Source organism: Crotalus tigris, unplaced genomic scaffold, assembly GCF_016545835.1.
Source record: "Crotalus tigris isolate CLP2741 ecotype Arizona unplaced genomic scaffold, ASM1654583v1 scf7180000024439.5362192, whole genome shotgun sequence".
NCBI lineage: Eukaryota > Metazoa > Chordata > Lepidosauria > Squamata > Viperidae > Crotalus > Crotalus tigris.
The window spans coordinates 715,408-737,237 of NW_024100609.1; the positions used below are offsets into that span (position 1 = coordinate 715,408).

The 21,830-nt window shown below is 37.9% G+C and overlaps 1 long non-coding RNA gene across 5 annotated transcripts in view; it reads left to right on the forward strand.

Annotated features, from left to right (window-relative positions):
* The window catches only part of LOC120302874, a 92,623-nt gene that overhangs the window by 30,476 nt on the left and 40,317 nt on the right, over positions 1-21,830 (forward strand). For 4 of the 5 annotated variants that reach the window (XR_005555254.1, XR_005555255.1, XR_005555252.1 and 1 more), the window contains one exon: positions 17,947-19,955. This is a non-coding gene — a long non-coding RNA (uncharacterized LOC120302874). The remainder of the gene's footprint in view (positions 1-17,946; positions 19,956-21,830) is intronic. The other variant, XR_005555253.1, reaches the window with a different exon arrangement.

A 21,830-nucleotide genomic window follows, 5' to 3' on the forward strand; every position in this document is an offset into this window, starting at 1 on the left:
ACATGAATGTAACCGAACCTGGTTTAGGCAGGGCGTGTGCTTCAGGAGCTGAGCAGAGCATTGGTCCATCTAAGTCAGTAGACTGGGCTAATACTTCACACCCACCAGATAGAACAGCTTTGGGACAGTTTAAGCTGCATCTCACATTAAAGCCACAGTAGATGAACAATAATGAAAAATGGGTGGGATCACAAAAGTCACACGAGTTGGTCCACAATTCCCACAACTTTTAAAAAGAGTTTTGATGTGAATGATTTAATATGAAATGTTCAGATATCAAAAAGTGCTGTGAGAGGAGGCATATTCAAAATCTGCTATCTTAAGATAAGCTCCAAGAATTCGAGCTGATATTTTCAAGAGAATGTTAATTGTTAAGAAAATATTGAAATCTGTCGAAATAAAGTCTCCTTGATAGCACTGCTCTCTCATGCTGAAAGCTCAGTTCAAGTAGTCTTCCAATCCTATTATCAGAGTGTGATACCAAATTTGGTAGATTTGGTTGACTTGATTGATGGATGAGTGGCTGAGAATCACTCCCTACCTTTGCACTCAGGTTTGAGATAGGACCTTCAGTCCTTCCAGTGTGAGTCTAACATCTCTACCACAAAGAGAGAAGAATGGCACATTTACTCAATCATCCTTAACTTAAGTGTCTATATATTTAGTGGCTTAGATGTTTGTCTCATTTTTGTGGTCCTTATTGCATAAGCAGATTCCCTAGTTATGGGGAAAGTTGTAGGCTTCTGTCTCAATAGAAGTGAATGCAAAGCATAGCTTAGATGCTTCTGGATTTAGGCTGTTGATTGTAAGTCAAATTCTCACTTTATGATTACTCTGGTCCTAACCAGGATTAGGCAATTTGTAGCTCTGCCAACCCTGAAATTATGTTTCTGAAAAAGAGAAAGGGAAGAAAAGGAGCATGGCAGCGGGAGTCAAACTACTCCCATTCTTAAGAGGCCATGACGTTTCATCTGGCCCCTTCCAGTGATATCACAGTATTACTTTAATAATAGCAAAAAGATAAAAACAGTGACAACAAAGGAGCTACCATAAAGCAATGCAACACAACCATTTTCAACAGAGTTCATTTAAAGATAAAAGAGAAGGGTCCCAATGGACCATGTCAACTCCTGGTGAGTTCATGGACACATCCATGTAGTTTTATTGGCAATTAAATGTCAATCGAGAAGGCCACCAGCTTACTCGGGACACTTGTTCCCTAAGAATGCAGAGTAGAACAGATATTTATTTATTTATTTATTTATTTATTTATTTATTTATTTATGAGACTTATATACCGCTTTAAGTGCAAGCACTCTCTAAGTGGTGTACACCAGTGAGCAATGTATATATATTTACATTGCCCCCAACAATCTGGGTCCTCATTTTACCTACCCCGGAAGGATGGAAGGCTGAGTCAACCTTGAACCGGTGAGATTTGAACCGCTGACCTGCTGAACACAGTCAGCTAAAGTGGCCTGCAATACTGCACTCTAACTGCTGCGCCACCTCGGCTCTTCAGATATGTCTTCTGTTGGCATTTAAACAGTAAATTGCATGGGGGCCAATTACACTTCTTGGAAGAAAACTTAGATCTGGCCAAGGCGTGGATCGGAGAGCAACTGGTAAGCTCATTCAGGTGAACGAACATTCAGTATGGCTTCCTGAAGCCTTCATGATCAGTAAGGAGAAACCAAAAGGAGTGGGAGGGTTTTTACTCTTCTTTATGCAATCCAAACTTCTGCAGGGAAGCTACTGATTTTGTTATTACTAGCTCCTTCTTTTAGAAAATAACATTGTGGGATTTTGAAAAATAGAAATGATGTTGGTTGAGTTTTTTTTTTAAAAAAAATGGAACTGCCCTTGTTGCCTGTAAAACTCTTACAAGTCCTAGTAATGATATTATTGCTATATCTTGTGCTGAAACCTGTCTCCAGCCAGGAAAACATTTTCCCCAGAGGGGGCCTGTTTGCTGGACAAAAGGGGAGTCTTCATGTAGTTCTTCAGCATTTTCCATATGGAATTGGTTAGAAGAAGGCAGGATGGTCAGCCAGCATTCAGAGTTTCCAATGTTTTTCGCAAATAGAAGATTGAGATCCACAATGCACAAGATTACATTTTGCTTATTCAGTTGTCAAATGCAACATCTGCATTTAAAAGCCATATACTCTGTAAGATGAAGAGGCAAATTATGTTCAAATTAGTGTTCTTTCAGAGCTAGGATTTATGGCAATCATGAAGCAGCATAAGCCAAAATGTGAGTCAGAACAATTTTTTTTAAAATCCTTCTGGGCTCTTACAGTTTTTTTTCCCTTAAGATTTCATCCCCACCCTACTCACAGTTCCTGGATAGAAATTAAAATCTTTAAAAATGGCACCCAGACATAGACAAAAGTTACTTTCAGAATGAGTGAACTATGCTTTTTCACACATCATCTAAGTTCAGAGTTATTGACCTGAAGGTCTTTTAAAATTGAACTAGGTCAGTGATGACAAACCTTTTAGAGACCAAGTGCCCAAACTTCAACCCAAAACCCACTTATGCATTGTTGGGTGCCGGGTGGGTGTGGCCCATTGGCTGGACATGGCTGCAGTGGTAACAGCAGACTGGGTGGGACTAAAAAGTTCAATCAATCAATTCCAACTTTGCAAGATCTTTTTTTTCCCCGCAAGAAGTTGAAATTGACTGATTGATTGAACCTTTTTTTTTGTACATGGCAGTGGAGGCCTAAAGCGAAAAGGTTTTATAAAACCCAGCTTAAGGCCTAGGACTGGGGCGACGGCATGCGTGCCCACAGAGAGCACTCTGAATGCCACCTCTGGCTCCCGTGCCATAGGTTCGCCACCACTGATATAGGTCATTGGACCCCTAATTTGCAGTGGGGAAGTACCTCAATCTGAAATCTCTAGGATTGTTTTGCAGAATTAACCATTCATCTTTTAGTAGGACCTAGTGAAATTAAGACCAAAAGTTCATGTCCGGCATGCTTAATTTGTCATATTAGATATGTACCTTTACTTTGCTGCCTTTTTGGTAGTTAGGGTGTGGGTTCAACGTGATCGTGTGATCCCTGCTTATGGAAATGATGCTTGCTTGCATTGGACTGGCACAGAGGCCAAGGGGACAGTCAAGAAAACTTTTGGTTTCATAGAGTGTATGGGTAGCCTCCAGAGTGGAAAAAAGCCTGTACATGCTTTACGTTAACTTTTCATGTTAATGAGGCTATTGTTTGACTCATTTAAAGAAAAGACTCTCCAAAACCTTTGCCAGAGGGAGGCAGAAAGAAAGCTGAGTGGGAGGAGGTGATGAAGGAGATGGGGCAGACACTGTTCTTGCCTTTCAAAACCTTCAAGTCAGCTTTATAAGTTAGCATGGAAAAACTACCACAGAGTAAGTCACTGGCTCCTTAAGTTACAAGGACATTCTACTCTTGATGTTGGGCTGTTTGTTTGTTTATTTATTTATTTCCTATTTCTTAACTACCCATCTCTCTCAGAGAGGGATTCTGGGTGCTGTTCAATTTAATCAATCAATAAATTTTACAACTCAAGTGCCAAAGTATATTATACACAGCAGCTTCATTGAACACAGATTAATGTTGATGTATTCCTCATTGTCACTGACTTTATATACTGCATTCAAGAATTTAATTTTCTTTATTTAACATAGAGTTCATGAGTTTTTAAAATTTAGAGATAATCTTCAAACATTAATTTATAATATCATTTTGTTTTTTTTGCCATATACCCTTAGACTCAGCTCTGCATGGCAACTGTTTAAACCTACAAATGAATTGGTGTGTACAAATGAATGCACTTGTGTGTACAAATGAATGCACTTTTTCAAAATTCATTGTAGTAATAGTGCTTTATACAAAAACAAGAAGGCAGAGATGATTAATAAGCATGTTTAAAACAGTTTCCCCTACAGTAACCCAGGGGGCATCTTCCAGGTGTGAGGACTTAAGCTTCCACAATTCTGAAATTGTGCTGGCTGGTTGCTTGTGGGATTTAAAATCCATATATTTGCCCACCCTCTAGATTGAAGAAGGCTGGTTTAATATTTAGTGTTTAGGGTGATCAGATCTAGATTAGAAAAGTCTGGACATTCACCAAATGGCAGCAAAGAAATACAGAGAATTCTAACTCTTTCCTGCCACCTACCAGTTTTAACCTAATATTGCTTATAGCTTTGTAAATTTTGAAGTAGTATTCTCATGATTTTATTGAATAAAGGCAGAAGACTGGCCTGGAAGTATTTTCATCTCATAAAGCTTGCTGCTTTTGAACAGGATTTCCATGGCATTTTTTTAAAAATGTCGCATGCCTCAGGGACTTGTTTTCCAGACTTTCAAAAGACAGAAAATATCACGTGGAAGTTGCTCTTTAAATCCTAGACCTTATTAAATTAAACACTTTTATATGAAAGGGGGAGAAACGTGGAGGATCATCTTTTATACATCTTATAGATAACCATGAAGCCTTTTTTTTCCCCTGAGGACTATCCTGTACACATAATAATGCAAACTTCTTCCAATCTTGTACTCCCCAGATATAGGTTAGAACAGCAGCTCCCAGAATTCTTAGTCACTGGCCAAGGAATTCTGGGAGATGTGGTTCTAACAAAACTTTCAGAGCATGAACTGTTTTTCTTGTTTGGTTGTGTAATTGAACATAAAGTGATGAGTTTCAACCAAATAGTTAATGTGAACATATATTTCTTGAAGCACCGGTCTATATAGGTTTCTTGTTCAAGAGATCTGTGATTGTACTAATAGCAATTAAAATATAGGTAGTCCTTGACTTATGACCACAATTGAGTTCAGAATTTCTGTTGCTAAGTGATACCTTTGTTAAGTCAATTTTGCGATATTTTATGACCTTTCTTGCCATGGTTGTTAAGTGAATCACTGCAGTTGTTAAGTTAGTAACATGGTTATTAAGTGAATCTGGCTTCCTCATTGACCTTGCTTGTCAGAAGGTTGCAAAAGGTGATCACATGACCCTGGGACACTGCCACTGTCATAAATACGAATCAGTTGCCAACCATCTGAATTTTGATCACGTGACCATGGGGACGCTGCAATGGTTGTAAGTATGAAAAACAATCAAAAGTCGCTTTTTTCAGTGCTGTTATGACTTTGAATTGTCACTAAACAAACTGTTGTAAGTCGAGGACTACCTGTAATGTATCTTGGCAAGTTTCTTCTTCATAGTTGTTGCTTAGAGCAAATCCCTGACTTAAAAGAGTTTCAGTTTTGGCTGGATGAATTTTTGGAGTTTGTAAATTACTACCTGCCTGGTTATATAAATAAATCAAGGCCTATTTAGGTAGTTATGGGACCATTGCTTTTGTAAGATGTGCTACTGACTGGATAATTAAACTTCTTGACTTGAAAGTATGAATGACAGCTCTCATGACAATACTCTGTCACTTTACCTAAGAGTCTGCATATGTGAATATATCTTGGTTCTTCCTCATTCCTAAGGCTTGTTTCTAGTATAGTTATGCCAAGAGTGTGGAGAATGAACTACTGCATCTGTTGAGCCAATTCACCCTTGTTGCCAATCAATCCATACGTTTTTCAATATAACCAATTTTTTTCCTCATCATTGGTCTCATTTTCTTGACTACACACTTATCCTGAAATTGTGCAAAGAGCACAATATGTGGATTTGTAATTTCTTTCATGAATACAAGGGACAATAGTTTGAAAAACCTGTCCTTCGTGGTATCATAGGTACAAAAAAAAACCTATGCTTGTTTAAAGCTTGCTGGGGAAAAAAACAATTATACTGATTTTCTTACGAGGCAAGAAGGGAAACTACCACTAAACTATTCCAAAGCTGGATGATTTTCATTCTGTATAAAATGACAGTTTAAAACAATACCAGAAACAGAGAATAATGCAAAGGTGGGTGGGGGGAGAGAGGGAGGGAAATAAATAAATTTAACAAGGCTTCTTCTGCAAATATCTAATATCTCCATACAAAATACAGAAATACTAATACAAAACATGTATATTTTGAGGACCAGAGTGTAGCTGCATCAGTTGTGGCTACAAATTTGATTTGCAAAACAGAAACCACAATAAAGCTCATTTACTCCTATCAGATGCGGATGATTAATATGGTATTAATGTGGTATGCTCAGACTCCTTTTTTATCTTGCTTTTTGTTTCTGGCTGTTCTATTAACTGATCAGGCGCCAAAGCTTGTGGCTATATAATTACATTAGTTGGGAAATTAATGCAGGAAATAGCTTGCTCATTCAACTGTTCTTTTAAAATAAATCTTCGAATGCACTTTTAAATTGTGTTCACCTCCTCAGTTTAACCTGATGACAAAATCCTGAGCTAATTATGCATCTTCTGTGTCCTGATCTGCAGCTACTCTTCTTTTTCAGCCTTTGTCATGCAGAAATTTCAAATCAAGGTACAGGTTTTGCATCAGTGGGAAAAATATTCTCTTTCTCCAAAAGCAAGGGAACTACTTTTATTTAGTCTTCCTTATTTATTCTAGCTTTCCTGTGCCATTCCATATAACATGTGCTAGCTCAGGTGAGCAGCAAAACTCCAGGTCACCACTAGATGGAAGCAAAATGTTAGGATTTTCTCTGTCTCTTGACTGGCAATTAGCAGATATTCAGATTTTTGCAACCCAAAAAGAATGGTCCTAGTTCTCTAGGACCACAGTCTTAAATAGCTTCTTACTAGTACTAAGCCGTTAATGGATACGTGCATTCGATATAACAATAATAACAATAACAACAACTTTATTGTCACTTTGACTCAATCAACCAATTGGCATACACCAAAATGAAATGTTGTGGAATACAACTCTCAAAGGGCCACCACCTCCGATATACACCCCTTGTTCGTGGCTTCCAGCTGAAGTTTCAGATTGTCCATTTTAATTTCTAGGGAGCGAATGATGGCAAACAGGACATGGAGCTCTGTGTGGATTAGTCCTCAAATTAGATTGTATTCCTGCATGACAACCTTGTCTCCTTTCCTTTTTCTGATCCTGGCTCTTCCACCTTTTCCTTAAAGAGGCCTTGCTTTTTTTCGCCCTTGGAGCAATTTGCCACCACCACCAACTTTTCCAAAAGCCTCTTCCTCTTCCTCTGGACCTGCCGACAGCCTCATCCAGTTCCTTTGCTCCATAAGCCCTGGGACCTCTCCTCCTCAGCCTCCCTTGGAAACAGCCCTGATTTGCAATAGAATCCGTCGCTAGGCCAGCAGTCAGATCTTTCTGTCGGCAGAACAAATTCTAACAGTGCCAACGACTTTTAACGGTCTCACCAACAGTTCCGAAACAGCTAGAAACACGCCATGCCAGCAAAGATTGTCGGTCGTATGTTACCTTAGTTCCACCACATTGCTCAAACCCATTAAAACCTTCCCGATCATGTGGCCTATATCCCTTATATCCCTCCCAAAACATTTCATCTTCGAGAGCCAATGCAGCCGCAGCTGATCCAGGCGCCGCCATCTTAGAACTCACTCAAAGATGTCTCCATAGCTGTCATAATTTAGAGGCGTGACATTTACATTTTTAGCAATTTTTGGCAAATTTGTTCAAGAGAATATTTAAAAGAAGGCTGCATACATTTTGGATTCTAGGGACAAGATATTTTTATTCAAACTTCTAAAAAAACCTCCATTTATTTTTACGTTTATTTACAAATTACAAAAGAAATAGACAAACCATGTAAATATGCTTTAAACCCCCTACACAATTAACAAAACAATCTTTAAACTTAAAAAAAATAGAAACAGAAAAAAGAAAAGCATTTGGGAAAAAAGAAAGAAAAAGAAATCTAGTGAGTTTTGATAAACATAATACACTGTACAAGGTAGATTTCGTTTCCTTTTTTCCCCATGGTATAAACAAATTCAAAACATTATTGCAAAATATCATAAAATCTATGCCATAGTAGTACATATTGCTTCATCCTCTCATTAGGAAAAAAAAAAACATTTCCTTCTCCAAAACAGATAGAATTTCTCAGTATAATCCCCCCCCCAATGCTCAATGCAACTATAATTCCTAGTAAAGTCATATACTAACATTTCAGTACATAATTCAATATCATATTATCTCAGCTAACTTTTGATTTATCTGATCAGAAGTGGAAGTAATGTTCTTCATCTACTTCTGACCACAAATATGCTAATTGCACATTGCCTGGTGCTTTAGCAGAGACCAAGTTGATGAAGCAGGACCTGGAGTCACTGTTGGTTGGCCTTTTGCCCTTCTACATCTGCAAGTAATGGTGGATACTGACTTCTCATAGGGCATACTAGATAATAACATTATTTCAAGTAATTTGAGTATCTTTGATGTTTATTTGATGTTTATTCTCCCATCTCAGATCTTCATGTGACTTATATTTGACAGTAAATTTACTTCTTTCAGCATCTGGATGAAAGGATATCATGTCTCTGAAGTTTGGTCTCCCATCCCAATGGTCTGCATCCTATTGATAGGAGTATTGACCGGATGTGTTGGGGACTATTGGTACTCTTGCTTCAGCCAGTACAGGTAGTCCTCAACTTACAACCACGATTGGGCCCAAAATTTCTGCTGCTGGGCAAGACAGTTGTTAAATAAATTTTACCCTATTTTCCGACCTTTCTTGCCACAGTTGTTAAGTGAATCGCTGCAGTTGTTAAGTTAGTAACACAGTTCTGAAGTGAATCTGACTTCCCCGTTGACTTTGCTGGTCAGAAGGTTGCAAAAGGTGATCGCATGAGCCAGGGACATTGCAACCGTCATAAATATGAGTCAGTTGCCAACCATCTGATTTTTTTTTAAAGACAAGTTTTATTGGTTTTTTGATTTTTAAAACAAAGTACTCAAGACACACCGTGGTGTTAGGGTGGTCAAACATCCGCAGACAAAACATATATACATAATTCAATCAATACATCAAATATTCCCTCTCTTTTTCCCTTAAATTAAACCTAAACCTGTTTTTAAAGCTTTATAAATTTACACTACCATAGTCAAAATAACTATAAGTACAAGCATTATCAGTTCGGGTATCCCTTCCAAATATATTCTAATTCCTTAATGTTATCATAGATCTTATTTATTTCTTCTTCCACTAATATCCCTTATTTAAAATAAAATATTAATCCATCCTGTACGTATCTAATCCATCAATCAATCAATCTCTTTAAACTGACAAAATAAAGTCCAACCTTAAATCATTTTAATCCATTTGACAGAATTCAAATTTCATCCAGTTAATTTTAATAACTAATAACATCCATATTATCAAACAAACAAATCATCTTATTAGATAATTTTCTTACAAATAAACCTATCATTCTAAAAAAACAAAAAACAAAAAAACACATTCTTAATCAATTTAATATATATATTCCATCAATCACCCCCTTTTCTATTACTTTTTAAGCTGAGAAGATAATATCAAACCTTAAATCATTTCAATCCATTGGACATCAAACAAACAAATCAACTTATTAAACATAATAATTTTCATATCGATAAACCCATCAATTTAAAAAGTACATTCTTAGTCAATTTAATATATATTTTCCATTAATCGCCCATTTCTCTTACATCTTGCTCATAATCTTAGTCCTTAAATCAGTCCATAATTTTAAATTGCCTTTAATTCATTACATAAAATTTTAAATTTCACTTCTTTTCAGTCTTATTCTGGGCTTCTTCTTCTGCCAGATAGGTTTCCATAACAGGGCTTCCCTTCCATACTGCAAGCAACTCTTTGTTGCTTGCAGTATCATTTGGATCCATGTAAACCATCTTGGCCTTTGCATTGGCCCTCTGATTCTCTTAACCATAAAATTTTGTCACTTTGATATTTCAAATCTCAGTCTTTGCTTTTCCTGGTCCTCAAAACCATAAGTAAATTGCTTATCAGACAAAGTCAATTTCTCTTTATTCTCAGTTAAGTCCTCTTCTTGTGTAGTCTGTTTTATAGAATAATCAGAAGTAGTCTGAGAGTCAATTTTGAAGTTTAAAGGAGAGATTCTGTATCTTAATTCTGTAGTAAACTCTTTCATTGTAGCACATATTTCTTCTTTAGCCTCATAAATCTTTTCCAGAATAAGTTTACAATTTAAGTGTGAATACGGCTCCATTTTAAAAGTTATTCAGCTGAATCAGGTTATCTTTCTCTCAAAAAACCAGTTTGAAGGCCAAACATCTCATCTCCAAATAGTCAAGAATTACAATATTAGCTTTTGGCCAGTAGATGTCCTCAGTAAGCTAAAAAATCTTTTTCAAGAATTATTTTTTCCCCTTTCTATTTTTTTAAGGAAAAAGTGGAAAAAGAAATACTCTTCCAATATAAAATAATAGTACCTCTCAACAACAACAACAACAACAAAAGAACAACAGCAAAAACTGATAATACAGCTCTTAAGAAAATATTTTTTTTCAGTACCCCAAAACATGTATAAAAAAGATGTAGTCTTTAAAATTTTGTTTTATTCTTTTGTTCAATGCCTTTCTTCCCAAACAAGTAGAAGCTGCTTCTCCAAGCCAGGGAAATAATACCAACAGGGCTCTTACAGGCAAAAAGAAAGAAAGAAAGAAAGAAAGAAAGAAAGAAAGAAAACAAAGTAGAATAAAAAGAAGAGCAAAGAAAAAAGTCTCACCCGGATACACCATGGTGGGTTTTCAAGCTTAGATGTACCTTGACTTGCGGTTTCTAGTGGCTAGGTGAACGGCCATTTTACTGGCTGGTCTTTCTTCTCCGTCGGCCCTCAGAGTTGGCCCGGACAGCTGGAGGAGCCGCCGCTCCTCCACAGCCTAGCAAAGCCTCTTTGATGGAAGTCGCACCCTCCAGGGCGACTTTCGACCCGCATAAGGGTCTACCGGTGGAGGGAAACTAGCTGATGAGGAGACAAGTCTCTTTGTGCGACTAGAGGCGCCATGATCTGGAACCGGAAGTCCAACCATCTGAATTTTGATCCCATCACCATGGGGATGCTGTACTGGTTGTAAATGTAAAAAATGGTCATAAGTCACTTTTTTCAGTGCTGTTGTAATTTCGAATGGACCCTAAATGAACTGTTGTAAGTTGATGACTAACTATATTGCCTCCATGTTATCCTCTGGTACACTATGGGGGATCAAGAGGGAAGAATACAAGGGTTTGGAGTCATGTTTACTCTCCCCTTTATTAATCTGCAGGTGTTAGAAAGGGCAGAGTTCATATGTTTTCTAATTGTCTTGCCCTTCCCTCTCAGATCTTCTAGGAAGGCAGAATAACTGAAGTTCTGAGAAATAGCTCTACTGACAAATTCTTGCTGCACACCCTGCCTTCAGGCCCCTACTCACTGCATGCTTTACTTACTATCATCTTCCACCAGCTCCACCATTCTAATCCTGGGCAGTGGATGCTATAGGCAATCCATGCAGTGGATAGGAGTTGGGGGAAATAAGGGCTTATTTTTTTCTGCCTCAATGGTGGAGGAAGTTCAGGCAGTGCTTTTTTTCTAAAAAAAAAAAAAAAAAAGGTGCCGGAACTTACACACGTCATACAACCCGCCTTGCCTATCCTACAAGGTTCCATCCAAAAAAGGTGCTGGAACTCCGTTCTGGGTGTTCTATGAGAAAAAAAGCCCGGAATGAAGGTATAAATCATCAATGTGAGGATTTGGAAAAGCCCACCTGTATGGAGGGTCTCTCTCATCCCGTGCATGTCCACAATAATATCATGTGCAATGTGATGACATTTTGTAGAGCAGGGGTCTTCAAACTTGGCCCTTTTATGACTTGTGGACTTCAACTCCCAGAATTCCTCAGCCAGCATGCCTGGCTGAGGAATTCTGGGAGTTGAAATCCACAAGTCATAAAAGGGCTAAGTTTGAAGACCTCTGGTATAGAGGATGTCTCTGTCCTTCTTACTTCCTCACAGATATTTACAGGTATCCAGGTTAGAAAGAACTATGCTGAACCTTATGTCTTGATTAATGTGAATACCAGCTTGTAACTGATGGTTTCCTCCCCCGAATGACATGGCTGGCAATCATCTGACTGCAGTTTATGCAGAATAAATTTGGAGTATGAGCTAAGGCCATGTCTACTAGGGATTGCCAGAGAACGTGGCAATAAACAAACCTGAAAAAAATCATGTCTACCTTTCTGATTAGTTCTAGGTAAGCATAATCTGCACCCTGACAACTTGCTTAATGCTAAACAAACTATGGACACATGATTTAGTGATTGCGCTGGTTGGCTGAGAGAGCCATAGCTTGACTTGAGATCAACAACAGTGCTTCATCATAAGATCCCCTCTAATAATTTCCCTAAAAAGGACCTAAGGAAAGTATTGTACCATGAATAGGCATTTTGAAATCCTCTAAATCGACTTTTGAACTTTTACAAAAGGATGTGATTACACATATAATCTGAGAATTACTTGCTGAAGCCTATTTTTTCTATCCTTCTAAGACAGTCTCTGTGGGAAAACTGAAAATAGATTGAGACACTCTTTCATGTTTGGCTGGTATAATGACGTATCGTTAGAGTGCTTACAAAGCAAATAAACATCACCAATATTTATTATATTTCAGAGGGTTCCCCTCCCCCCACCAACTGTTTGCTCCTTCTTCTCACACTTTTTCTTCCAGTATAATTGCTTTTCAGAACATTCAGGCCAGTGCCATTCACCCCAATAGAATAGATTGGAATACCCATCACCCTTTTCTCTAGTTGCAAACATGCAATAAACATACGGTCTGCAGAACTTAAACCATGAATCACGCCATAGACAATCAAACATCATACCAGTGAAATGAGGGACTACTGGCTAACTCCCTACCAGAATAATATGGCTTTCTAAGCCTTTCAGCCCAGTTGTTCTTCTATAATGAGAAGCAACAGTTTGGTCAAAGAACAAATAACAAAAAGGTGGTTTTTTTTGAAAGACTAGAAGCCTTATATGGTTTTTTTTGCTGAAAGAAGAAGAACAAGATTCATGGATTGGAAAACGAAGAAAGATGATGCCCAAGTGAAGGTATAAAAAGACTAAAGAGGGAAGAGAGACAATAAAAATGTAATTATCTGAAAAGAAGGTAAGAAGTCATGATTTTAAACTTTGGTTTTCTTTCCCTTTTTCTTTTCTCACAGTTTTCTGTTATTTTTTTCTTTTGGTTTGTGTACATATAGGTACTGTGTATATATAGGTACATACATATACACACATACCTTGCTCTACTTGGTAATGAATTAAAAGGAATTCACCTGTATTAGTATTTGCATTAATATAAGTTAACAGTCAAGCCGCCCAGAGTCGCTCCAAAACGAGATGGGTGGCAAATAAATTTAATAAATAAATAAGTAAAAAATAGAAAATACACAGGATCACATAAAGGATAGACACGGGAAAGAACACCAAATTCTGAGGAAACTATTTTAAAAAGCATTACTGCTCATTTTCCCCCCTCTGTTCTGGGTTAGAATCCTGCTCATTTCCACAGTACTTGGCTTGGGGAAAGAGTCAAGAGTAATGATGTACGCAGACAAAGAAAACAAAACGGCATACCATTCAGCAAGGCAATAAGGCTGTTGCTCCTCTATTGTGACTGGACAAGGGAAGCCCTTGCCTCTCAAAAAAATACCAGTCTTCCACTAATCTGGTGGAAATTTTGTTAGGGACAAAAAATGGAAGTATCCAGGCTGAGCTTTTACAAATGGGTACCTTAAGTTCGCTCTCCCTCTCTTTCTCATTCTCCCTCTCCCTCACCTTTTAAAGTACCTTAAGGTCTCTTAGAACAACAATCCCCAATCTTTCCAGCTTTGTGGACTGATAGAGGGGGGAGGGAGAGGGAATGGTTATGCATGAGCGGCAGGCACATGTGCGTGCGTGTGCAGTTCCATTTGTGCAAGCAGCAGGCACATGTGCCTACCACATGCACAAATAGAGCTTTGCCCGCTGCTTGTGCAAGTGGAGTTGCATGTGCATGTGCTCAGCCATTGCTTCCGCGGCCCAGTCCCTAATGGGCCACAGTCCAATAGTGAGTGTGGCACCGGGGGTCGGGGATTCCTATCTTAGAACAGTGTTTTTCTTCTTTTTTTAATTTATACTTATTAAGGATCTCACATAAAGTAAAAGACAAATCTAAAGAAAAAGATCAAAAAGAGAGAGGAAAAGAAAAAGAAAACTAAAGTTAGGAAATATAGTGACTTCCCACCTTCTCTTCAACAGGTATTGACAAACTCATCTTCCCTGAGCAGCTGGGCTGGCTGGGAAATTCTGGGAGTTGAAGTCTACACAACTTAAAATTGCCAAGTTTAAAAAAACACTGTCTTGGAGGACTGTATTTTTAATACAAGCACTCCCTGTGGTCAGATTAAAAATGCCATATATCTAAAAAAAAAAGTGAAATGCTGCAGGATTTGGGGTTAATACTATAGTAATTAATAAACACACAAAGAGTGCTTTCCTGAATGATATATGGAAGTCGTATGAGCTAAACCATGCTTATCTAGAAGATCTCAGCCTTGTCTCACAGAGTCATGAAGTTCATCCCTGCGAAGTCTTGCTATTAAAGATGTTATTTTATAACTAACTTAAAAAGTCTCAGAGGTTTAACAGTAGCATTCCCTCCATTAGTGCAAAAGGAAAGCCTTTTTACTATACAAGTGCATTTTTAGGTTTATGAACAAGAAAACGTTGAAATCAGGTTTTAGTAGGTAAGCTGTATATGTGAGTAATGTGAACAGAAATGGAGCAATCCATCACTTTGCTGACATTTACATTTGGTGGGTTTGAAAAAAAGAAAAACCACCAAGTTTTTTTTCTGTCCTGTTTCTGAAGAAATTTTCAGGGAAACTCAGCTATGCTTCCCAGCATGGAGAAAACAACTTTGCCTTGCCAAACCTCTTTTAAAAACGAGGAGCCTCTCTAGCAAAAAGAGTCTGCAGCCTTAATTCATTATTTCAACGAAAATGGGCTTAATGCCGAATGTTTAACACCAGGATTTTAACTGAATCTATGCTGCTGTGTCTGATTGCTGTTGTCCTTGTCCTAGATTTATCTCTTATTGTTTTCCAGTTTTAAAACCTTGACATTTTAGGATTTTAGAAAGCAATATTATGCTTTTAAGATTCAGTTTAGATCCTATAATTCACGCAAAAAAGCTAACTCTGAGAGAAACTTAGGCTTGAGTTAAGCAAAATTTTATGAAACTTTTATTTATGTTTCCCATTTCTCCTTCATACATTGCTATCTTATCGCTAATTACTGATGAAAAGGCTGGCCATGTGTGAGATTACAGAACAGCCTTCTTATTTGGATGCTGAATTTTAGCTCCCAGAAAATATTTATGTAGGACTAAATGCTAACTGTTAACTTTGGCTCCAAAATTCCTGCTCAGCAATGAACCCCATTGGGCTTAAGACTTCCCTGGGGGGGAAATGGTGGTGGTGGGGAATGTGAACCTTGAGACTTTGGAAGGAACTGGATACCATGACAATAAGCAGCTAAAGATGAGGTGACTCCTAGATGGTAGGGTGCAAAGTGCATATTCACTTGTGGGAGACATCTTTTTTCATGCATTCCTAGTTATCGTAACACCTGTTTTACTGTCATCAAACTCCAGGGACTGAGTTACACATTGTCACTGAGCATCTATTGGCCTAGAACAGGGGTAGGCAACCTTGGCTCTTTTATGACTCATGGACTTCAACTCTCAGAATTCCTGAGTCAGCATAGACTCAGGAATTCTGAGCCCCTGGCCTAGAAAATCTTAAAAAAACCCACAAACACATCATTTTAAAAAAGTGGATATTCATCCTCAGTGTTTTAGTACTGTCCACTGAAGACATGGATCTAAAGTGACCAACCGTCCTCCTTTAGGGAGGACAGTCCTCCTTTTGTAAGTTCTGTCCTCCCTTGAAAAGTGTCCTCTTTCATGTCCTCCTTTTTGATATTTGAAGACTAATCTGCAGGGCTTTTTTTCCCCTCACAGAACGCTCAGAACAGCGTTCCGGCACCTTTTTTTGATGGTTTTTTTTTTCAACTTTTGCATGAGCTGTGCTACTCCCACTATTGGCTTTTGAAAGCCAATAGGAATTGCTGCTGAGCATGCCAAAACACCCGGCTGGCAAACTTTGCACATGCAAGTTGTCTGTATTATTGTTGCAATGAATAAAATTTTTCTTCAATTTATTTGTGTCCTCCTTTTCATTGTAAAAAAGGTGGTCACCTTAATGGATCACAATTTGTGCAAATAAAACCCAAATCTTCCAGAAGCCTTGAAAATCAAAGAGTGGTTTGGAGAGGACTTTCAGCCAATAACCCTCATCTATTTAAAACAAAAAGCAAATAACCACTGCAGAAGAGTATATTAAATCAGCAGCTAAAATATGTGGTATAAAAATATTATTGCTTTATTTAGTCAGAGAATTCTGTAAGATAGATCCCTGGGTGAATTTTCATTGAAATCTCTCTATTTCAAAGGTATTGATTTGACAGTAGAATCCATAACAAAATCACTGTTGCTAATTTACAAAATCTTTATCTTTTTAGAGATGGTTTCTGTTGTAATTAATGTAGTCATTGGCGATCTCAGATAAAAAGAGAGTCAGTCTGCATGAATACTTCTTCTGAAGTACGACAATACATTTTAAAGCTTAAACTGAACCTGCTTTGGCAGCTCCAAAAAAGAGTTATTGGAAATTAATGGAAGATTGAAATATTCAAAGGGAGGGCTGTGGGAGACGATGTGGGAGATATATAGAATTGAAATTGAGGATAGGGGGAAGATGATGTAATCTTTTTAAGGGGTTGGTGGCATGTGTTTAATTTTTAAAACAGCAACCCCATATGTAGGCTTAATGGTGGATCACACAAATATGAAAACAAGAATGCTCTTTACCCAGACTTTCAGCAGATCTCACAGATAAGTTACACATTATGGTGGCCATATGGAAGCCACCAAAATTTGTGGCACTCTATGTAAGCCTGAAAGTCCCTGAATCAGAGTGGCACCATATGTTCTTAATTCCCAACCCCAGGATTGCTTGACCTTGGTCAGCACTGAGGGGGTAATATATGTGGTAGCTATTCTAACATTCTAATCTGGCTTCCACATGGGAGTGCTGTCAAACAGAAATGCTTTAACTTGGCCTAAATTTTAGGCCAAGACTGAGTTAGACTCCTCTCAGTGCAAAATAATCCTACAGAATAAAAGCTTTGCTGTAACACTTCAATGTCAGTTCACCCCCTCCCCCGCCGCCGCCTTCCCTGTTAGTTTTTGAACTACTCTCTATGCAATGCTATCTAGCATACAGAGAGTCAACATCATGTTTACACACTGATGTTTCTCTGATTTCCCTGAAACCTGTATTCAGGAAATAGGCTACCTCTTTTTTTCTAAAATAATCTAATTCAGAGGACCGTTGCTGCCTATTTAGAAAGCCCAGCCCAGATGCCTCCTTACTTGGGAGTTAATCTTTAGCAGAGCTAAGAGTCTTTCAAGGAAAATAAACATTGCAAAGAACTGTCAGTGAAGATTCTCAGTCTTCCGGGTAGACGTTCATCAACATATTGCCATGCATTTGGAGGAAGAAACCCTGAGGTTGGTGTGGGAATACCTCTAAGAATTTTAGGAGTTGGTATATTCCAATGACTCTCTGCCTACTCAGATTCCCCTACCAACTTGTTCAGATTGAAGAAGCTATTTGGGTAAGCAGCAAAAGGACTCTCAAATCAACAACAAAATAAGTCCAGTTCCATGGCTCAATTTCCAGTTATTGCAAAGAATCTCTGAGAGATAACTTAAAGTTGTTTTAAGAACATCTGGATGAAGTGTTCATCCCAACTGCAAAAATCTTCAAATGCCAAGCTGGAAATTTTGCTACTTTAAAACAACTAGTTAGTCTAATAAAATCTATTGCCTCTCATCTTTCCCTCACCTTTTCTCTATCTCTCTCTAGGTTCATGTCCTTTCTTCGCTACTCATATTTGAAAAATGTCACCAGTGGAAGATAAGAAAAAAAAATTAATGGAAACTTTGCGAGAGCAAGGAAAGGACCAGCGGCAATGGCACTCTTCAGTAGTCAAACTGAATGGCTGAACTACTGGAAGATTATTTGAAATTACCCATTTAGGCAATTATGTACCTGTCTGCCAGGACTTATCCTGGAGTGGTAGGCCTTTCAAATTCTTTTTCTTGTGCTATTATGACAATTTAGAAAGGAGCTAAATTTCCCATTCCATTTCACTAGGTAGGACTAAGGTAAGACTGTTTTGATTAAGTGTCTGAACAGACTTTTTTGAACTCTATTAAATCAGAGAACAACAGTCACTGCGAATATGTGATGGCTCAGGGTCTTCTTCATGTTTTCTATGTCTTTTCTTTCCTATCAGAATTCAGAAATGTGTGGTCGTACTCTAGTATATATTTTTCTCAGGATATATTTTTTAAGTGCATGTGGGCTTTGTAGGATAAAAAGATTTCATTTAAAAAAAACTACAATGCCTTCCTAATTTAATTTTATTTTTATAATATGAAGAAAGAAAGAATTCAGGCAAAATTCAGGCTATTCTATATCTATATTCATGTTATGCTGGACAATTATATTATTAGCATTCAAGACCAGTAAGGAGAAGAAAAAGAAAGAAATTAACATATTGCCCAGTGTAAGTAATCTACATTTTTAAATAGTGCCCAAACTAGAATTCCTATTCATTCCGATAATGAAAGACAAGAGAACTTTCCAGACAAGATAGAGAGTGGATGTAATTCTAATTATATAGCATCAATCTCTTTGCAATCAGAATATCCAATTTTTAAAATCTTTCTATTAGTTTCCAAACTGTAGGAACTGTTGCATTTGGAGTGCTATGTGTCCAACAATTATCTGAACATATCAATTTTTTCCTTAAAAGGATAGACATGCAATTTTTGCAAACTATTTTTTTTGTTCATTTAATTATGTTTGAATCTAGATATATGATATATCAGTGCAAAAGTGGTATTCATGCACTTGGCGTTCTAATTCAATTTTTCATGCTTCCCTATATCCCTGTACATATAATCTGGCATATTCCAGCAACTGTTCACAATTACCTATTATTCATGGGACTACTTAGACACAGTTCTTTCCTTTTGTGCATAAAGCATATACATCTCCCACATTTCATACGGCTCTTATAGCAACATGGTCTACAGTGCTAGAGCCAAAATTCATCTGCAAATGTGAATTTCTACCCCACAAAGCCAACTTGGGAAATTGCAGTATGACATATTTGAAGGACTTCACATAGTTTTGCACTAATGCTTTGTCAATGCATGCTTCTCCCCACTGAAAGAAGTTGCAAAATATATGGAACGTATCCTGTAGATCAGGGTCCCCAACCTGGGGGCCGTGGCCCACTACTGGGCTGTGGCCTATTTGCAACTGGGCCACATGAGTGGCAGGCTGGTGCACCTGCAGAGCCCCACTTATGTGAGTGGTGGGTGCCGGCGTTAGCTGCTCCACTCAAATGAGCAGCAGGTGCTGGTGCTCGTAGCCCCACTTGGTGAGTGGTGGGTGCCGTCACTCACAGTTCCACTTGTGCGATCAGCATGTGTGTGCACCCACTGCTCACACAAATGAAGCTGTGCATGCGTGTGCGCCTGCCCCTCACACAAATTTCTTCTGATTTATATAGAAAGTCTTTTCCATTTTCAGTGTTGTCAGTCCCTTTTCAGGATATTCCATTGACTGTACTTGTTGGTCAATATAGTACTCTGTCTTAGTATTTGATTGCTCCACTTTTTCTGTTACCTTCTGCATTGTTAGTTCTTTAGTTGTAGTCGAATTTGGGTTTGTATATCTAAGCTGACATCTTGTTCTTTTCTGTAACATCTTATTTTGTCACAAGCTGAAAGGATGGTTTCATGTATTGCTTTCAACATGGAAAGAAACTTTTCCTGGTCTCCATCCATCTTCTCTTAATGGTACGTTAAGTTGAGGACTTGAAATCAGATGATGAAAATATTTTTATAGCTGGGTATGGGACATTTATTTCACATGTTTGTAGGTTGTCTTTATAGTAAAAGTCATTTGTCAAGTCAGATTTTATAATCCAAGGTATTTCATCATCTCAAATAATGACCAATATTCCTCAGATAAAAAGTAGGAAGGTAATTTCCCACATACAGCTCTAAAAATCAATAAAGGTTTACATTCATAGTTCAAGGAGGCCAGCCATGCCACCCAGAAGTTCTCTTTACAGCTGAACTCCTCACAGGTGGTGTTTATCAAAGTTAAAAGAGTCTTATCTGTAGTCTGGGCTTCAAGCCAAGTCTCCTTTAGGCAATAACAATAACAAGTTGTAATACCAAGCTTTGCCTCAAGATGTCACCAATGCCGCTTAAGATTTTTTAAGTCCAAAATTTTTATAGTCCTTTTTCCAATTTTATTTCTTTTTTTATAGATAAAAACAAAGGTCTTTGGTGAAAATAAGAAAACTTTTGGTCCTCAAGTTTCAGAAATATATAAATCCAATTAGATTAAAGTTATTCTTTTAGTGCTTTAAACCCTCCTGGGTAGTCAGTCACCGCTATTCTTAGAGGGTGGGATAGAAAGATATTTTGGGCAGCTTTTACAGAAAAAAAAATTTAGGATCTTAGAGAGAAGATTGGATCTCACCCAGTCTCTTCTGCGCTGCTTTAGAAGTGCCTGGTGGTAAGCTTGACTTTGGCTGTCTGCAGCCTAGTGTCGAGCCATATTGCTATGGCTGGTCTTGCATCCGCTGGTTTGGAGGGCTGCCCCAGATCAAGCAAAAGGATTGCCACCCTCCCGCAATCAAGTCGGGATCCCCTCCTTGCTCATTGCCCCTACAGAGTGACTTTCGACCCATTCCAGGGTCCCCCAGCACAACAAAATCAAACACGGAAGATGGAGCTTGCCTTCCAGCGGCTGTGGTGGCTGCAATGGCAAACTGGAAGTCAGGTATAAAAGTCTTCTATCAATCAAGATGGCAGGCAGCATTCCCTGTGAATCCACAGCTTAGTGTTACCAAGAGGATCTTTTTATGAAATTATCAGCAATTATCAGTACTGCGAAGCCCCTCAAACCTTCTCTGTATCGTGATGTTACATAAGCAAGATTTGTATTCAGGGTTTTTTGTTGGGTTTTTTTTTTTTTTGGCCAAACTGATGGAAAATAGAGCTGGAAGACAGTAGGCTTGAAAACCAGTCTGTTCAGGGAATAAGAAAATGCCCACAAACTTAGAATAACCTTGTTTGCATGAAAGTTTCAATCTTAATCAAAATGCTGGCAAAGGTAAAAAGCAATCAGACTCAAAACTCATCTTGTGATGGTTATAATGCATTGTGGTAGCAATTTTTACCCTTTCCCTTTACAATGTGCTGGCATTTTCTTTCTTTCTTTCTTTCTTTCTTTCTTTCTTTCTTTCTTTCTTTCTTTCTTTCTTTCCTTCCTTCCTCCCTCTCTCCTTCCCTCCCTCCCTCTCTCTCTCATCTTTTTGCAGAAATTGCATGATGCATATAATCCCTGTATAGTAGGACTAGTGCTTTGTGTTCTATTGAAAATCTTTAACAGTGTAACCAGGCTAATATTATACTATAATTTTAATTGCTTCTTTTAATATTTGTTTCTTTTAACCAACTTTTCTTTATGATTCTTAATTATGTATGAGTTAATAAAAGTAGCTTCTTGGTTTTCCTCATTAGCTCATGAAAGAAAGGGAAAGAAAGGACCAAGAGTAGGTCTCTTTCCTTTCTATGTGCTTTACAGATTTCAAAATAATTTACTTTTTATCAGGCATGCATATATTTGATGTCATCATAAACTTATATCTAATATAA